Consider the following 15,895-nt stretch of genomic DNA (forward strand, 5'->3'; position numbering starts at 1 on the left):
AAACCTTTGAACAATAATACTCAAATATGGCAGAAACTAAGCAGATTCTGCAAATCAAATCCTTTGACTTCTGCTCCTCCATGTCAAAAACTTACCTAGGTACTTAAACGCATCGGCCCTTTCAAGATATCCACTAACCACCATTGTTCCTTGGGGAAGAACAAGGATCGAAAGATCAATTGCTTCATATGCTTGATCAACAATAAAGACTTGAACTTTGACCATCAAAATAGCTCCTAAGAGGTGGCCCTGCCGTTCTTCCCATAGGTAGAAATGACACTGCAGGGAAAGAAAAAAAAATGAACTTGTTGCTACCACAAAGTAAATAGCAAGTACAATAATTTACTGTTTTTCTCTGTACATAATCCAATAACAAAGGATAAAGTGTAATGACAGCAGTGAAAACTGAGTTATTCTAAAAGTCAAAACCAGGTAGTAGAAAGCTGACAGCATCAGTGGCCAGATGGTATGTAAAGGGACACTGAAGGAGGATTGTTTCCAGCAGGTCTTTTGCTTTAGCCCTTCCATTTATGATGATAGCGAACCTTCACTTACGTAAATAGCGAAGGTGGATAAGAACGAGAAAGACTACTATCAATACACCCACATGGACATAGTACTTTGGCAACCGGTGGGCAGCTGCCTGCAGCTAGATCTAATACATGACATTGCATTAATTATTAGTGTACAATTTGATTATTTATTTAAATACAAATATATTTTAAAAACTAATATATATATATATATATATATTAAAACTAACAATAATATCAAGTTTTATTAAATGAAGAAGAAAATAACACGAAAAGCATATAAAAACAAAAAAATTAAACTAATTATGTAACTCTGATATTCTCCTTAAAATCATTAAAATGCACAAACTAAACACCTAATAGAAAAACATATAAAAATTATTAAACATTCAACCAAATAATTCGGACAAATAATAAATACAAATAAATATCATCATTGACAATGAAGGATAAAATTGTCAACACTAATATAAATATGCATATAAAAAGGATGACTCATTGACAAACAACATTATCACTACTTAATTGTGACTTATCTTCGATAACTGCAAGTCTCTATCAATATTTAATTTCAGGATCCAAAACAAAGATAGATCAACATGATATCCAAATAAATGACATCTAAATATGAATAGGCAATACAAAATCAAATCATGATAAAAAAATATATTATAAAAACAAACAAATAACGTGCTACAAAAAAGACAAATCCATATACCATTTTTACATGATAAGGGAAAGACAAACTAAACCAACAACAATAAAAAACATAACTTACATCAATGTTAAAATAAATTCTACATTAATTTATGATCATGGGAGGAGCGTAAATTAATGATAGATACAATTCACCTTTTATCATAAAATTTTTTTGCTTTCAATTTTTAAGCTAAATTGTTTAATTCAGTTATCATAAATCATATATAAAATTTAAAAGTGTGATGTATTAGATCATATTTATTTTTAATATTAATTATTAAAATATTAAGATTTTATAAGCATAAATTATCTTAAACTCGAACCAATTAACGTGAAAATAGTACATTTCCAAGTTTGATCATTGGTCACACAAAATACTACACTTCCTTGAGAAACTCTTTATATTTCTCCAAATTCTCATAGTTTGAGCCTTCAAGGTAATCATCACGCCAATGCTCTGGCCACCAGCCTTCCCTTGATACAAATACACCATCACATCGAACCGGTTGTTGGATCCACTCCTCACACCTTCCAGCTTTCCCCACCCGAAATCCATCTCGTAAACTTTAAACCGCGGTGAGCTACCAACCGCCACGAAGTTGACGCCGATTTCCTTGAACTGGAAAATCTTCGGCACCCCTTCCCACACCTTGTTACGTTCATCAATGGCCTTAGCATTGTGGGATTCTATAGCTCTTTGTATCATCGAAGTACCGAAATCCGGCGGGTTCGCCGCCAACAACCAGGCGGCGTGACGGTGAATACTGAATATGGCTTGGATCAGATTGTCGAATTAGCTGTCGGGCATTGGTGGATAATCCCTCTTACGACAATCTGCGAAGACAGTAAAAATTGTGTAGTCTTCGGGTTTAAGATTACTTGCTTGGGTGACATGTCGCCAAATGTGCGCTACTGGAGATCAAAAAGTCGAGAACGGTTTAGCGCCGCCGTCGAATGGTGGGTGAGAGTTCACTCTCGACTTGATCTCATCGACAGCAGCTTCGAAAAATATGAAGAGTTTCTCCCTAAGCTGCGGGTCTTGCTCGGCGTTGCTATTGGAGTAAGCCACCGGGTTGGGTGATAGCTCGAGGTCGAGATTTGGTCCGATCAAGAAACGGTGAGTCGGAAATATAACTTGAACCACTACAGATTTTAGCCCAAGAGCTCATGAAATGCCAAGCCAAGGTTCTATCGAGGATTGCATGGTTGAAGGCGCACCCATTGCGAGACCATCTTTCGACGTCGTCAACTATTGAACAAAATACCAAACAATTAATAAAGTCAACTGAGTCAAATCAGCCATTGTTGAAATACTAAGCATTTAATGTTGCGGAAGACGGCTATCGGATAGAGCAAAATCGCAACTAATAATTTGATAAAATAAAAATGAAGATAAAAGAGACAAAATTTACGTGTAAAACTCCTAAATAATATAGGGTAAAAACCACAGGCAACGGTAGAAGAATTTCACTATGAGAAAATATGAATTACAACTTCTCTCGATCTACCAAGGAGAAAACAATGATAATTATCTCTTGATAAAATGGAGAAAACAACTCTCAAGAAACTCTCTAAATTCTCTAGTATTGGAAGAAAGCTAGAATGCTTTGGGATGGTTTTGAAGCTAAATGAGCTAGGGTATTTATAGTTGAAGTTTAAGGACTAATTTGTAAATACCCTAAAGTACAGTGACTAAATTGCGATTATACCCTTGCCATTTTTTCAACAAAAACCAACAAATTTTCGGTGCATTAAATTGATGCACTTTCGGTGCAAATTGGTGGTGCCACCAATTTTGACTTTGCACCATTTAAACTTTGATTTTCAACAATCTCACACTTGAAGATTTGATTAGAACAATCATATCTTCACACCATTCTTTCTACCTTGTACCTTCATGTTTCTTATGTCTCTGACAGGCCACAAGAGGATTGACACCAGGTAAATTTATCAGCATTGATTGCCTTCGTCATGAAATCTGTTATGTTGTCTTTGGTATGGATCTTCTGCATATCTACCGTCCCTTCTTCCACCTTTTCACGAATGAAATGGTATTGAACTCGTATGTGTTTTGTTCTTGAATGAAATGTTGGATTCCTTGCTAGATGCAAAGCACTTTGACTGTCACAAAACAGAGAGACATAAGCACTTTGACTGTCACAAAACAGAGAGACATACTCTTGATTGTGCCCAAGCTCCTCCAACAGCATCTTCAACCAAATTGTTTCTTTACTAGCTTGTGTAGCTGCTACATATTCTGCCTCTGTTATGGATATAGCCACAACTGACTGTAATTTTGAATCCCAGCTTACAGCTCCACCAGCAATTTTGAACACATATCTTGTAGTAGATTTGTTTTTATCCAAATCCTCTGCATAGTCAGAATCTACATACCCATTGATTAGTAAGTTTGATCATCCGTAACATAATGCAATATTTGAGGTCCCTTTGATGTATCTCAGGATCCTCTTTACTGTATTCCAATGCTCTTTGCTTGGATTCGTCATGTACCGACTAACCACTCCCACTGCTTGTGCAATGTCTGGTCTTGTGCATATCATAGCGAACATTAAACTTCCCACTGCTGATGCATACGGTACTCGAGACATCTACATCCTTTCTTCTTCACTGCTAGGACTCATACTAGAGGATAATTTGAAGTTAATAGGAATAGGGGTAAAAATTGGCTTACAATCTTGCATGTTGAATCGTGACAAGATCTTCTTCAAGTAATTCTTTTGTGAAAGCCAAATCTTACTATTACTTCTGTATCGGTGAATTTGCATCCCTAGAATCTTATTTGCTGATCCCAAGTCTTTCATTTCAAATTCCCTAGCCAGTTGTGTCTTTAATTCTTCAATATAATCTTTGTTGGGTCCTGCAACCAACATGTCATCCACATACAACAACAATATAACAAAATCGTTATCACCAGACCTCTTGAAATAAGCACAAGGGTCTGCATTAAGTCTGTTGTATCCAAGGCACATAATGAATGAATCAAATCTCTTATACCAACACCTCGGTGCCTGCTTTAGACCGTACATAGATTTGTTCAACCTGTAAACCAAGTTCTTCTTTTCTTTTTCTTCAAAACCTTCAGGCTGAAGCATGCAAATCTCTTCTTCAAGATTTCCATGAAGAAAAGTTGTTTTAATATCTAGCTGCTCTAGATGTAAATTCAATGTAGCACACATTGCCAAGACTACTCAAACTATTGTTAGTCGAACTACATGAGAAAATATTTCATTGAAATCAATACCTTCTTTTTGAGCATATCCTTTGACCACAAGTCTTGCACGATACCTCTCCACTTGATCATCACCATTTCGCTTGATTTTGAAGACCCGTTTGTTACCAATTGGCTTCCTTCCTTGTGGTAGTGGCACAAGGTCCCATGTATTATTTTTATGAAGGGCTTCAATTTCTTCTTGCATTGCCATCATCCACATTGAAGCATTTGAGTAGTTTATTGCCTCCTGAAATGTTTATGGATCACTGTCCTCTGTTAAAAGGCAATATGCAATGTTACATTCTATAACATAATCTGAGTGACAATTGGGACGTCTTCTCACACGATCTGATTGACGAGTTATTGGGGCTTCAGAACTCTCTGGTTCTTGTTCATCATGTGTTGGTTCTGCTTCAGAAGAATATCCTTGTTCAACCTCCTTTTCTACATGTATCTGAGTAGTCTCTGACTTTTCAGCGCTATCACCGTCTTCTTTTCTTTGTACTTTATCGTCTACAAAGATAACATCCCTGCTGATGATCACTTTACGGGCAGTGGGATCCCACAAACGATACCCCTTTACACCATCAACATACCCCAAGAATTTGCATTTCCTGGATTTTGGATCTAACTTTGAAATTTCTTGGGAGTTGTACATCACATACACAACACTTCCAAATACATGAAGGTTTGAATAATCAATTGGTTTACCAGTCCACATCTCCATTGGTGTCTTCAGCTCTATTGCAGTTGATGGAGCTCGATTCACCAAATAACAGGCGGTATTGATTGCTTCTGCCCATAATGATTTTTCTAGGCCTACATCCTTCAACATTGCTCTTGTTCTTTCTAACAAGGTTCTGTTCATCCGCTCTGCCACTCCATTTTGTTGAAGAGTGTTCGCCACTGTGAACTGTCTTTTGATGCCTTCTTTCCTGTAAAAGTCATCAAATTCTTCGCTTGTGTATTCTCCTCCATTATCTATTTTGAAACACTTGATCTTATTTCCAGAATCAAGTTCTACCCGCGCTTTGAAGTTTTTGAAAGTTGAAAACACGTCTGACTTCTTCTTGATATGGTACACCCAACATCTCCTGGAGTAGTCATCAATAAATGAGACAAAGTATTTTGTTCCGCCTAGGGATGTAACTGGTGCTTTCCATACGTCATAGTGAATCAATTCTAGAACACTTTTACCTCTAGAATTTGACGTATTGAATTTCAACCGGTACTGCTTACTTGTTATGCAATGCTTACACAAAGTAATTGATACATTCGTTAAGCCTAGAAGTAGTTATTGCTCCATAAGGACTTTCATTCCTTGTTCTGACATGTGTCCAAGTTTCTGATGCCATAGCATTGCAGAATCTGAACTACATGAGGCAACAGAGGCTTCTGCTTCTAGCAAAGTCTCTCCCTTCAGTATGTACAAGTTTGCAGCTATCTTTTCACCTTTCAACACCACAAGCGCTCCACTGAACACCTTCATGATTCATTTTCGTGTTTCATTCTTGCTTGCATTATTATCCAACAATCCGTACGATAATAAATTTTTCTTCAGTCCTTTCACGTGTCGTATATCTCAAACAACTTTAATTGTTTCGTCATACATCTTCAATTTGATGGTTTCCACACCAACGATCTCTAAGGCATTATCATTTTAACTATACACAGATCCTCCTGAGACAGGTTCATAATGATGGAACCATTCTCTTCTTGAGGTCATGTGATATGTTGCTCCCGAATCAATGAGTCACATATCTGCAAATCTTTTTTTGCCTTCCACGGTGGTTAACGCTTCACAGCATAGAACATCTCCATCATCTGAAGTGTTGGAGGTATTGCCTTGTAGATTGGAGTTTTTATTTAGACTCCAACAATCCTTCTTCAAGTGACCCTTCTTTCCACAATTGTAGCACTTTAAATTCTTCTTGCTTATCGACTTCGATCTATCATGTTTGTGACTGCTGCTTTGGCCACGTTCTGTTTATCTCCCTCTCATCGTTATCAACGCTTCTGCTTATTACATATTTACTTGTCTGTCTTCCTTGTTCTTGCGCTGATTTTCTTCTTGTAGAGCAGCAGCTGAAACGTCATCGAAGACTAGACTAGTGACATTACTGTTTGTCAAGTTGATGATGAGTTGATCATACAAATCTGTCAGACTTTGAAGTAAAAGTTCAGCACGTTCTTGTTCTCCTATTGTACATCTTAGGGATGTAATCTGAGAAAATAAAGTGTTCAGCGTGTTTAAGTGCTTTGTCACTAAAGTAGATTCTGGCATCCAGAGAGTGTACAATTCCCTCTTAAGGAAAATTTTATTGTGCAATGATGTGGCCTCGTACAATTTGGTGAGATGATCATATATCTCCTTAGTTGCCTTCTTCTCCTCGATGCTTGACAATATTTCATCTGCTAATGCTAGATGAAAGTTTGCCATAATATTCCCGTCCATTTCGATCCATTTATTGTCATCTATGAAATCTACCGGTCTTTCACTGATAGCTGCTAGACACTCGTCTTTCCTCAGGATGACCTTCATCTTCAATTTCCACAATGAGGAATTTCTCCCGTTGAATTTTTCAATATCAAATTTCGTTGTCATAACTTCTATTACGGATAGATCTCACTATTTCACTATCATGAATAGTTCTTGTAACATCCCAAATTATAGGTTAGTGACTAAATCGTAAATTTTTAGAATTTGTTGATTAAAGTAGAATAGTGGAATAGTTTAATGATTTATTTGGGAATATTTCTGGAAAGTTATTAGTAATTATCAAAGGAATTAAAGGGCAAAATGGTCATTTGATTATTTAAGGAATTAAAAATGTAATATTAGGGATATATATTTACACGTGGGGGTGAAGGAAACCAAAAACAAGGTTTCCAGAATTCTCTTATTCTCCTTTCTTCTTTGTGTGTGAAGCTCCAGCTCAAAGGTGAGTTTTCTGGTTAATCAATTATTTGTTGATTTTGTGAGTGAGTTTTGATCATTAGATGATAACTAAGCTTAAGGAGAGCTTAAGTTATCTTAAAATCAAAAGATAAAGGAGTTATGACAGATTAAAGAAAATGGGGTTTTAAGTGAAATATTAAATAAGAAGGTTTAAATGAATTTGGTGGATGAATTTGACTTATCACCTATGAGAATAAGAAGCTAGAAGTGTTAGAATTAAGTTTGGATAACATGGAAAATTTGGTATGATTATTGAATTCTATATGGAGAATAGATTTTTGAGGTTTAAGATGAAATAAATGGATATAAATTAGTTTAAGTATATATATCTGAGTTAAGAATATAAAAGAGAATGAAACATAAAGAATTTAAGTTGATATAGTGAATTTTTGTGCATGAACAATGATTTCTGGTTTGAGCAAAATTTCCAGAATGTGCAGGGGGAACAGATTCCCCCTGGGGGGTATCGATTCCCCTCTAAATGAAAAAAAATAGAATTTGGTTGATTAAACCAGCTTAAGTTATTAACATCTAGTGTAATATTTAGGCTTCTGATAATTGTTTTAAAATGTTATATTTATGTTGATATTGAGCCTAAACAAGTTCTGGAATAATCAAAGGATTAGGATTGAATCAAAACAAGGCTAAGGTGAGTGCAATTTAATTATACTTATGCTATCAAAAAACATTGGCTTGCGATGAGCCAGTGATGGAGTTACTATGGTAAGAAGTGACTCCTAAAATGTTATATTATTGATATGATTATTATGAGTGCATTTTTAGTTTATATGATTATAATGAATTGGACTTGTGATAAGTATATTTCCAATAGTTATAGTGCATGAAGAATTGATTATAAGGATGTGAATGACATGAAATGTATGTATACTTGATTATATAAGCTGATATGTGTTTATATGTGCTATGTGATTTATGTGATATGCCATATGTGAAAATAAAATATGAACTATAGGAAAGGATTATATGAGTATGTGAAAATGATGATTCAAAGTATATGTGACATACGTACATGAATAAATGAGAAATGATATAACCATATGAAATGATCTATGTGATTACATGTAATATGTGATTACATACACTTGTGATACATGTTAAACGATGTGAGAATAAGTGATGAAACACAATGATATATATGCTTATGTGAATCTATGCAAAGTGATATGAGCTATGTGACATATGAATATAAATTCATATGAAAAATGATATGAATTACATGAAAGTAAACTACATGATTATATGCACATGTGATATGTGATCATAATGCACATGTTATATGATACGAGAGCTATAGGTATAGTTGGCATGCCAAGAGTAGAGGGTCTACGCGGTCATTCGGGACAAATTCTACGTGGTCCTTCGGGACGTATATGTATTCTTTGGAACATGTATGAGGTCTTTTGAGACACCTACTTGATCATTGGTATATGTATATGATTCTTAAGGAATTTATATGTGATCCTTATGGACAATCTTATATGGCACTACGGTGCATTTCTACGTGGCACTTCGGTGCAAATTCTACGTGGCACTACGGTGCAAATTTATACGAGTTGTGGTGACAACATTAGTGCACAACCTCAATGTACTCACATACCTTCAGTTCTCACCAGTGTACCATGGGCTAATAAAGAGATAATATCAAATAAAATATATAAATGATGTATATGTTTGTTTTTATGATACGAAATGCGTTATATGAATTATACGATATTATGTGTGCATCGGTTATATAATGGAAATATGCTTTTATATGATGTGATAGTATTTTCTGATGTGTGCCTTTTATTTATATAAAATGGTACATAGTTATACTATATGTTTTATATGCCTCACTAAGTCATCGACTTAGCGTGTGATTGTTTCACACGTAGGTTTGGAAAGCGAAAAAGAGAATATTGATAAAAAGTTATGCAAGACAGGTCAGTTTCTCCTTTCCAAAGATCAGATCATAAAAGAAGTGAATAGTATGTATTTTGTAATACTTATAGTGGTTGACATGTAAACAAAGAATTGAATCCGATATGTTTTAATCGGTTTTGTTAAAAATCATATGATTGAATTTTGTAATGTTTTAAACATATATTTGTAAATGGTGAATGAAAGATGATGAACGTTTTAAATTTTATGAATTTATACGTATTTTACGAAAGTACTGTAGCAGTACTGTAGCAGGGTATTGATTCCTTGTAGCAGGGGAATCGGTTCCCCTTTGATAATCTGGAAAATTTTAACATTCGGGTACTGTTCATGGTAATGTTCATTATTGTTCACGGTATTGTTCATACCGTATTTTACTGTTCATAAAACATATATTTTCTTAAATTGTTTATAACAAACATGATTCAAAAATATATTATTGTATTTTCTTAAAAAGAGTTCAAATGTCTTGATATTTTGTACGAAAAAGATTTTGAAAAGTCAATGTGACATCTCGGACTCGTATTCGGGTCGGATACGGGTTGGGGTGTTACAGTTCTCTGGAACCTTCAAAGAATGAGTAATACCTTCTTACTTTATTATGTTGGAGGATCCACCTTTTGTTGGAGGATGCACCTTTTGGTGTCAACGACAAAGACAATAAGCATATATTACACACTCAAATCTGGCTCTGATATCAATTATTGCGGAAGACGGCTATCGGATAGAGCAAAATCGCAACTAATAATTTGATAAAATAAAAATGAAGATAAAAGAGACACAAAATTTACGTGGAAAACCCATAAATAATATAGGGTAAAAACCACAGGCAACGATAGAAGAATTTCACTATGAGAAAATATGAATTACAACTTCTCTTGATCTACCAAGGAGAAAACAATGATAATTCTCTCTTGATAAAATGGAGAAAATAACTCTCAATAAACTCACTAAATTCTCTAGTATTGGAAGAAAACTATAATGATTTGGGATGATTTTGAAGCTAAATGAGCTAGGGTATTTATAGTTGAAACTTAAAGACTAATTTATAAATATCCTAAAGTACAATGACTAAATTACGATTATACCCTTGCCATTTTTCAACAAAAAACCAACACATTTTCGGTGCATTAAATTGATGCACTTTCGGTGCAAATTGGTGGTGCCATCAATTTTGACTTTGCACCATTCAAACTTTGCTTTTCAACATTTAATTACTAAAACTTGCACAGATAAGAGAGGCATGTGAAGGCCCTCCAGATTCAAGACACCATTGAAGGGTATCACCTATCAGTTCCTTGAAAAAGATCTGGTCATCATCAGTCGCCAGTTCTTCGACAGTGATCCCTTCAGTGACGATTTCCAACACCTCAACACTGTCCGTATCATCGTCATAATCCACTCTAAAAAACCCCTTCGTCGTCTTTCCCAAGCTTTCCTCCCGGCTGATAAAACTCCTCCAAAACCACCCTTAGCCCGTCCTTGAGCTTTTCAACCTTGTTTTTCAACCTTGCCTTCAAACTCTACATCGCCACACTTATAAAACAACTTCTTGAGTTCTTGTTGTAATAGAAAGCAAGATACGGAAGGTCAAATGTTACCAACTGACACTCTTTTCTTCCTATGAACTTCCCCGACTTGACATGACTTCTTCCAGTGACTTTCACCACCGCCATATCCTCCTCCTTCTTCCCTGCTTCAGCTGTCATATATCCTTGACGATTGTGTTTGCTGCTGAGATACAAAGATTTGTGGTTACAAATAGAAGAATAAACACTTAATGTAGTTGGCGTTGACATTAATGGAATCATGAAAGCAGTTGTGACTTGTGACTCATTAATTTACCAGATCAGCTGCCCTCTCTTCTAATTAATATGGTAGCACACTATATGGGCTAAGACCTAAAATAAATGTCCGTATTAAAAAATACTTCAAGCGATCGAATGAAATTTATCATCATTTTGATCTAATTTGATTTCGATTAAAATTATTAATAAAATAAAAGTAATATTAGGGATTTTTTTATTGTCCTCCCGGTTCTAAGGCTTCGCGAAGTCTTGACTATTTCGGACCGGCTCGTTTCACACGTTTGATTTTGTTGGTGAGTCTCCTAACAGAAATTTTCTGCATAGATATGGACTTGAACTCAAGACCTTACTTTACCGATATTAAGTTCGGTAACTTTTAATATTTTATCATTTTAAAAATATTTTATTATTTTATATTTTTCATAAAAATAAAATAATAAACATCAGTATCAATAAAATAACTGACATAAATTTATGATATCGTTATTTTTTCAGTAAGTTAATTCAGTTTTTCTTTTAAAAAACTATTGGGCTTTGATATCTTGGACCCATTAATGGTTTACACTTTGATGTTGACAAATGTAGAAATGGGTTGGATATAAGCCTAAGGTTTTCCACAAATCTGGGCTTAATCCCATCTAAAAGCTAAAACCCTAGTCTTCTTCTATATAACTGAAGCATAAACCCTAGCATTTCCCTAAAACTTTGCTTCGCCTCACTCTCTGTTTAGCTTCGGTTGTTCCTTTTTTTTTACTTTAAGCTCTCCTAGTATGAGACCTCCAAGAGGTAACCGATCTCCCTTAGCTTTCTTTGTACGAGTTTAGCTTATGTTTATGGTATTCCTAGTGTCCTGATATGTGCAGGACGTGGTGGTGGTGGCGGGTTTAGGGGAAGAGGTGATGGCGGGAGGGGAAGAGGAAGAGGTGGTGGTGTAAGAGGTGGCGATAGGGGCGGCAGTGCCATGAAATCTCGTGGCGGAGGCCGCGGTGGCGGTGGAGGAGGAAGAGGACGCGGTGGAGGAATGAAGGGTGGAAGCTAGGTCGTAGTTGAACCCCATAGACACGAGGGAGTTTTTGTGGCCAAGGGTAAAGAAGATGCCCTTGTTACTAAGAATATGGTCCCTGGTGAAGCTGTTTACAATGAGAAAAGGATTGCCGTTCAGGTATTTTTGTTCTTACCATTTTTTTCTATTTTAAGCTTCTGCAATAATAGAATATAGATTATTGATTGAATGTGTTCTAGCCAATTGGGTATTTTCATCTTCTACTTGTGGATAATCATATCTGGTTACATTTTCTAGTAGAAATTGAGGATATTTCATGATTATGCTTTAACAGAATGAAGATGGTACTAAAGTTGAATACCGGGTTTGGAATCCGTTCCGATCTAAGTTGGCAGCCGCCATTCTTGGTGGTGTTGACAATATATGGATTGTAAGCTATCCGTTCTCATTTTGTTTTTGTTTTTACAAGTTACATGATTTACGCTGGCAGCAACTTGTTTTACATCCTCATCACCTGTGTTCTTTTTTTTCTTTAGAAACCTGGTGCCAAGGTTCTCTACCTTGGAGCTGCTTCTGGTACAACTGTTTCTCATGTATCTGATGTTTTTGGTCCTGTAAGTATATAGTGTTACTGAATACTGAATGTTTTAATGAATTGTATGCTTATATCTGTTGGATTTTGCTTATTGATTTTTAATTTTCGCCAGACTGGTGTGGTTTATGCAGTGGAATTTTCTCACCGGAGTGGTAGAGACTTGGTTAACATGGCCAAAAAGAGAACAAATGTTATACCCTTAATTGAAGATGCTAGGCATCCGGCCAAATACAGGATGCTAGTTGGCATGGTGGATGTGATATTTTCTGATGTTGCTCAGCCTGATCAGGTTTGCTTTCTTGAGTTTTTTTTTTCTTATTTTTTCTATAGAGAACCGGTGAGTAAGCAATCAGGAGGAATAGGCTGAATTGCTGGATTAAATGGCAACTTGATTTTGTGCTGTAGTGTTTTGGTTCTTGATAATGTCCGTTTTTACTTGTATGCTCTCTTTTTTAACATGTTCCATGTTTCCCCTTTGCTTTTAGTTTCCTGGTTGCATTCCTTTGATCTATTTGCTTTCTTCTGTTCTGATTCTTTCAGCTGTTTTTTTCAAACATAGTAGTCTTGGATTTTTGGCTTAACGCACAGCTTTAAGTATCATATGCATATGATGAACTCTACTCGGATTCCCCTTCAAGACTTCATGGGTGATGCTAACTCGAGTTTCTGATGCAATATTAAGTGACCAACTTTGAATAGTTTACCATTTCAATTGTTACAAAAGGATTCATTTTTCTAAAAAAATGTGTTCGATCTTTCTAATCTTCTAATAAGAATACAAGTAGTTTAAACTTAAAAGATACTTCCTCCTTACCTTGAAGTATCTCTCAGAAACTCTTGTACGGCAGTTATTCGTTTTGCATGTGTGTGTTTTCCCGTCTGCATTTTATTTGACACTATAACTATGCAAATGATGAGGTACTCGGATTCCCCTTCAAGACATCATGGGTGATGCAAAACCGAGTTTCTGATGCATGTTCAATTTACCTCTCAGTGCTTGTACTGTGTCTTGCAATCCTTTTTTTCAATAAACCCCGACTTCTTTGCTCTCTTAAAGAGTAGTCATTGTATATATTCTTTTCTTTGAAATTATTGTTTTTTAAAAGCATGTCTTACTAGCCATTTTGAAACATCTATTTAAGATTGTTATTTTAGTTCATACATTATTTTCTGTCTGTGTGCTTGACGCACTGCATGGAATGGATGTATGCTATATTTCAAAATGCATATTCATAAATGGGCATGTGATATGAAAAAACCTAGAAAAAAATTCAACATTTCCATATTGGATACTCGCACCAAGCTAACATGGATGTAATCTTCCTCCTTTCCTTTTAGTTTATTTGCAGGCAAGGATTCTTGCTTTGAATGCATCATTTTTCCTTAAAGCTGGTGGTCATTTTGTTATTTCAATCAAGGTTAGTGTTTCAATATCCAGTAACACAAGCTTTTTTCAACTTTGGTATGTTAGCTTTAACATGATTGAATATTTCCAGGCTAATTGTATAGACTCAACTGTTCCGGCTGAGGCTGTGTTCCAGAGCGAAGTTAAGAAACTGCAACAGGAACAGTTCAAGCCTTTCGAACAAGTCACTCTTGAACCATTTGAGCGTGACCATGCCTGTGTCGTGGGTGGCTACCGAATGCCAAAGAAACAGAGAGCTGCAACATGATGTTTTCTGGGATGCGTCTTTAAAGCCAATGTTTTATGGTTGAAGTTTAGATTATTATTTGAAGAATGTAGTTTTTGAACATCTTTCGTTGAGACTGGTTTTGATACAGAAAGCTGCAACACAATGTATTTTGGGCTATGGTTTAAGTGACTAGTTACTAATTCTAGTTTTGTCTTGAATATTGATCGTACGGAGCATAGAATATAAAAACAAAATAGTATTTTATATTAACCATTGTAGATTGTTGAAATGATTACATTCTGCTCACCTGTTATAACATATGGTGATACAGATATAAGAAGTGAAACTGATCTACTTTTCATTTTAGTTGGTGCTTTGATCTCTATCTACGGTAGGACCAGAAGGGTTATTTTTTATTAAAAGAAGTTTTAAGCTACTTGGAACTGAAATTGGAATACTTGAGAAGGTACAATGTATAGAGCGGAATTCGGTATTCGTACATATTGTATTTGTTTTCTGCTTATTTTAATACATGGGGTATTATGAACGGCTTGAAAGCATATGCGAGTGATTATGATCCTATAGATACGTAATTTCAGGATCTGCTTCAATTGACAAATAACAGATTTTGATATTCTAATTTGAGCTTTACATTCCTAAATAATAGCATATTTTATGGTAAACTATATTAATGGTCATTGAATTTTAGAATGTTTTTAGTCTGATATCATCGACCTTTTAAACTTTGCATTATCCTTGAGAAGTTCAAACCTTGTCTAATATTTTATCACTGTATTAAGTTGAGTACTTGTTATATCATTGTAGATTTACTTTTACTCACAATTTTAACAATTATGTAACAAGTGTCTTGTTTGATTTAATAATTAAGTATTTGAACCTTCTAAAACGGTCCTAAGTTCAAATTCTTCAAGCATAAAATTTGATTTATTTTTTATTTATCAATAATGTAATGATACATATCCTTATCTTATTAAAGCATATTAATTTATTAGGGGGGGGAACATAATATATCGATTCAGTTGTTAATGTCACATCAATTGTGATAAAAGATAGTGACTGAAATTAAAGAGATATTAAAGTTGTGTATTTAATATAAATTTTAAAAGTTTAATGATTAAAGTGAAATAAAAATTTAAATAGCTTTCATTTTGATTTTTAACAACTTGTTGAAAAATTCAAGTTTCGTTCCAATTTAAAATAAAATAAAATGGATTTTAAAATTTTGTGAAAATGATGGATTAAAGGAATTGAAAAAAACAAATTTGTTGTTGATTTTTAAGATGAATTTTGAGAAGCCATGTCAATATCAGTCTCCACCCGTGTATTTAATATCACTTTTAAATCGGACGGCTCAAATATTTTTTATCACATCATATTTATATGCACGTTTTACATTAATCCAACTTTGGGTACGTTAAGATTTAATTTATAAAGATATGCATGCTTCTTTATTATATTTGTATTACTTTT

The 15,895-nt window shown here is 34.8% G+C and overlaps 2 non-coding genes and 2 pseudogenes across 2 annotated transcripts; 3 read left to right on the plus strand and 1 right to left on the minus strand.

Annotated features, from left to right (window-relative positions):
• Positions 1–1,609: 1,609 nt before the first annotated feature.
• LOC120140504 lies at positions 1,610–11,073 on the minus strand (annotated as a pseudogene).
• Positions 11,074–11,850: 777 nt separating this feature from the next.
• Positions 11,851–14,495, plus strand: LOC120140550 (annotated as a pseudogene).
• On the plus strand, positions 13,372–13,444 carry LOC120140559. Its single transcript, XR_005517728.1, has one exon. It is a non-coding gene; the product is annotated as a small nucleolar RNA snoR60 (small nucleolar RNA).
• On the plus strand, positions 13,675–13,745 carry LOC120140558. The gene has a single exon (XR_005517727.1). It is a non-coding gene; the product is annotated as a small nucleolar RNA snoR60 (small nucleolar RNA).
• Positions 14,496–15,895: the final 1,400 nt, after the last annotated feature.

Source organism: Hibiscus syriacus, unplaced genomic scaffold (assembly GCF_006381635.1).
Source record: "Hibiscus syriacus cultivar Baekdansim isolate YM2019G1 unplaced genomic scaffold, ASM638163v2 tig00110785_pilon, whole genome shotgun sequence".
NCBI classification, from domain to species: Eukaryota; Viridiplantae; Streptophyta; class Magnoliopsida; order Malvales; family Malvaceae; genus Hibiscus; species Hibiscus syriacus.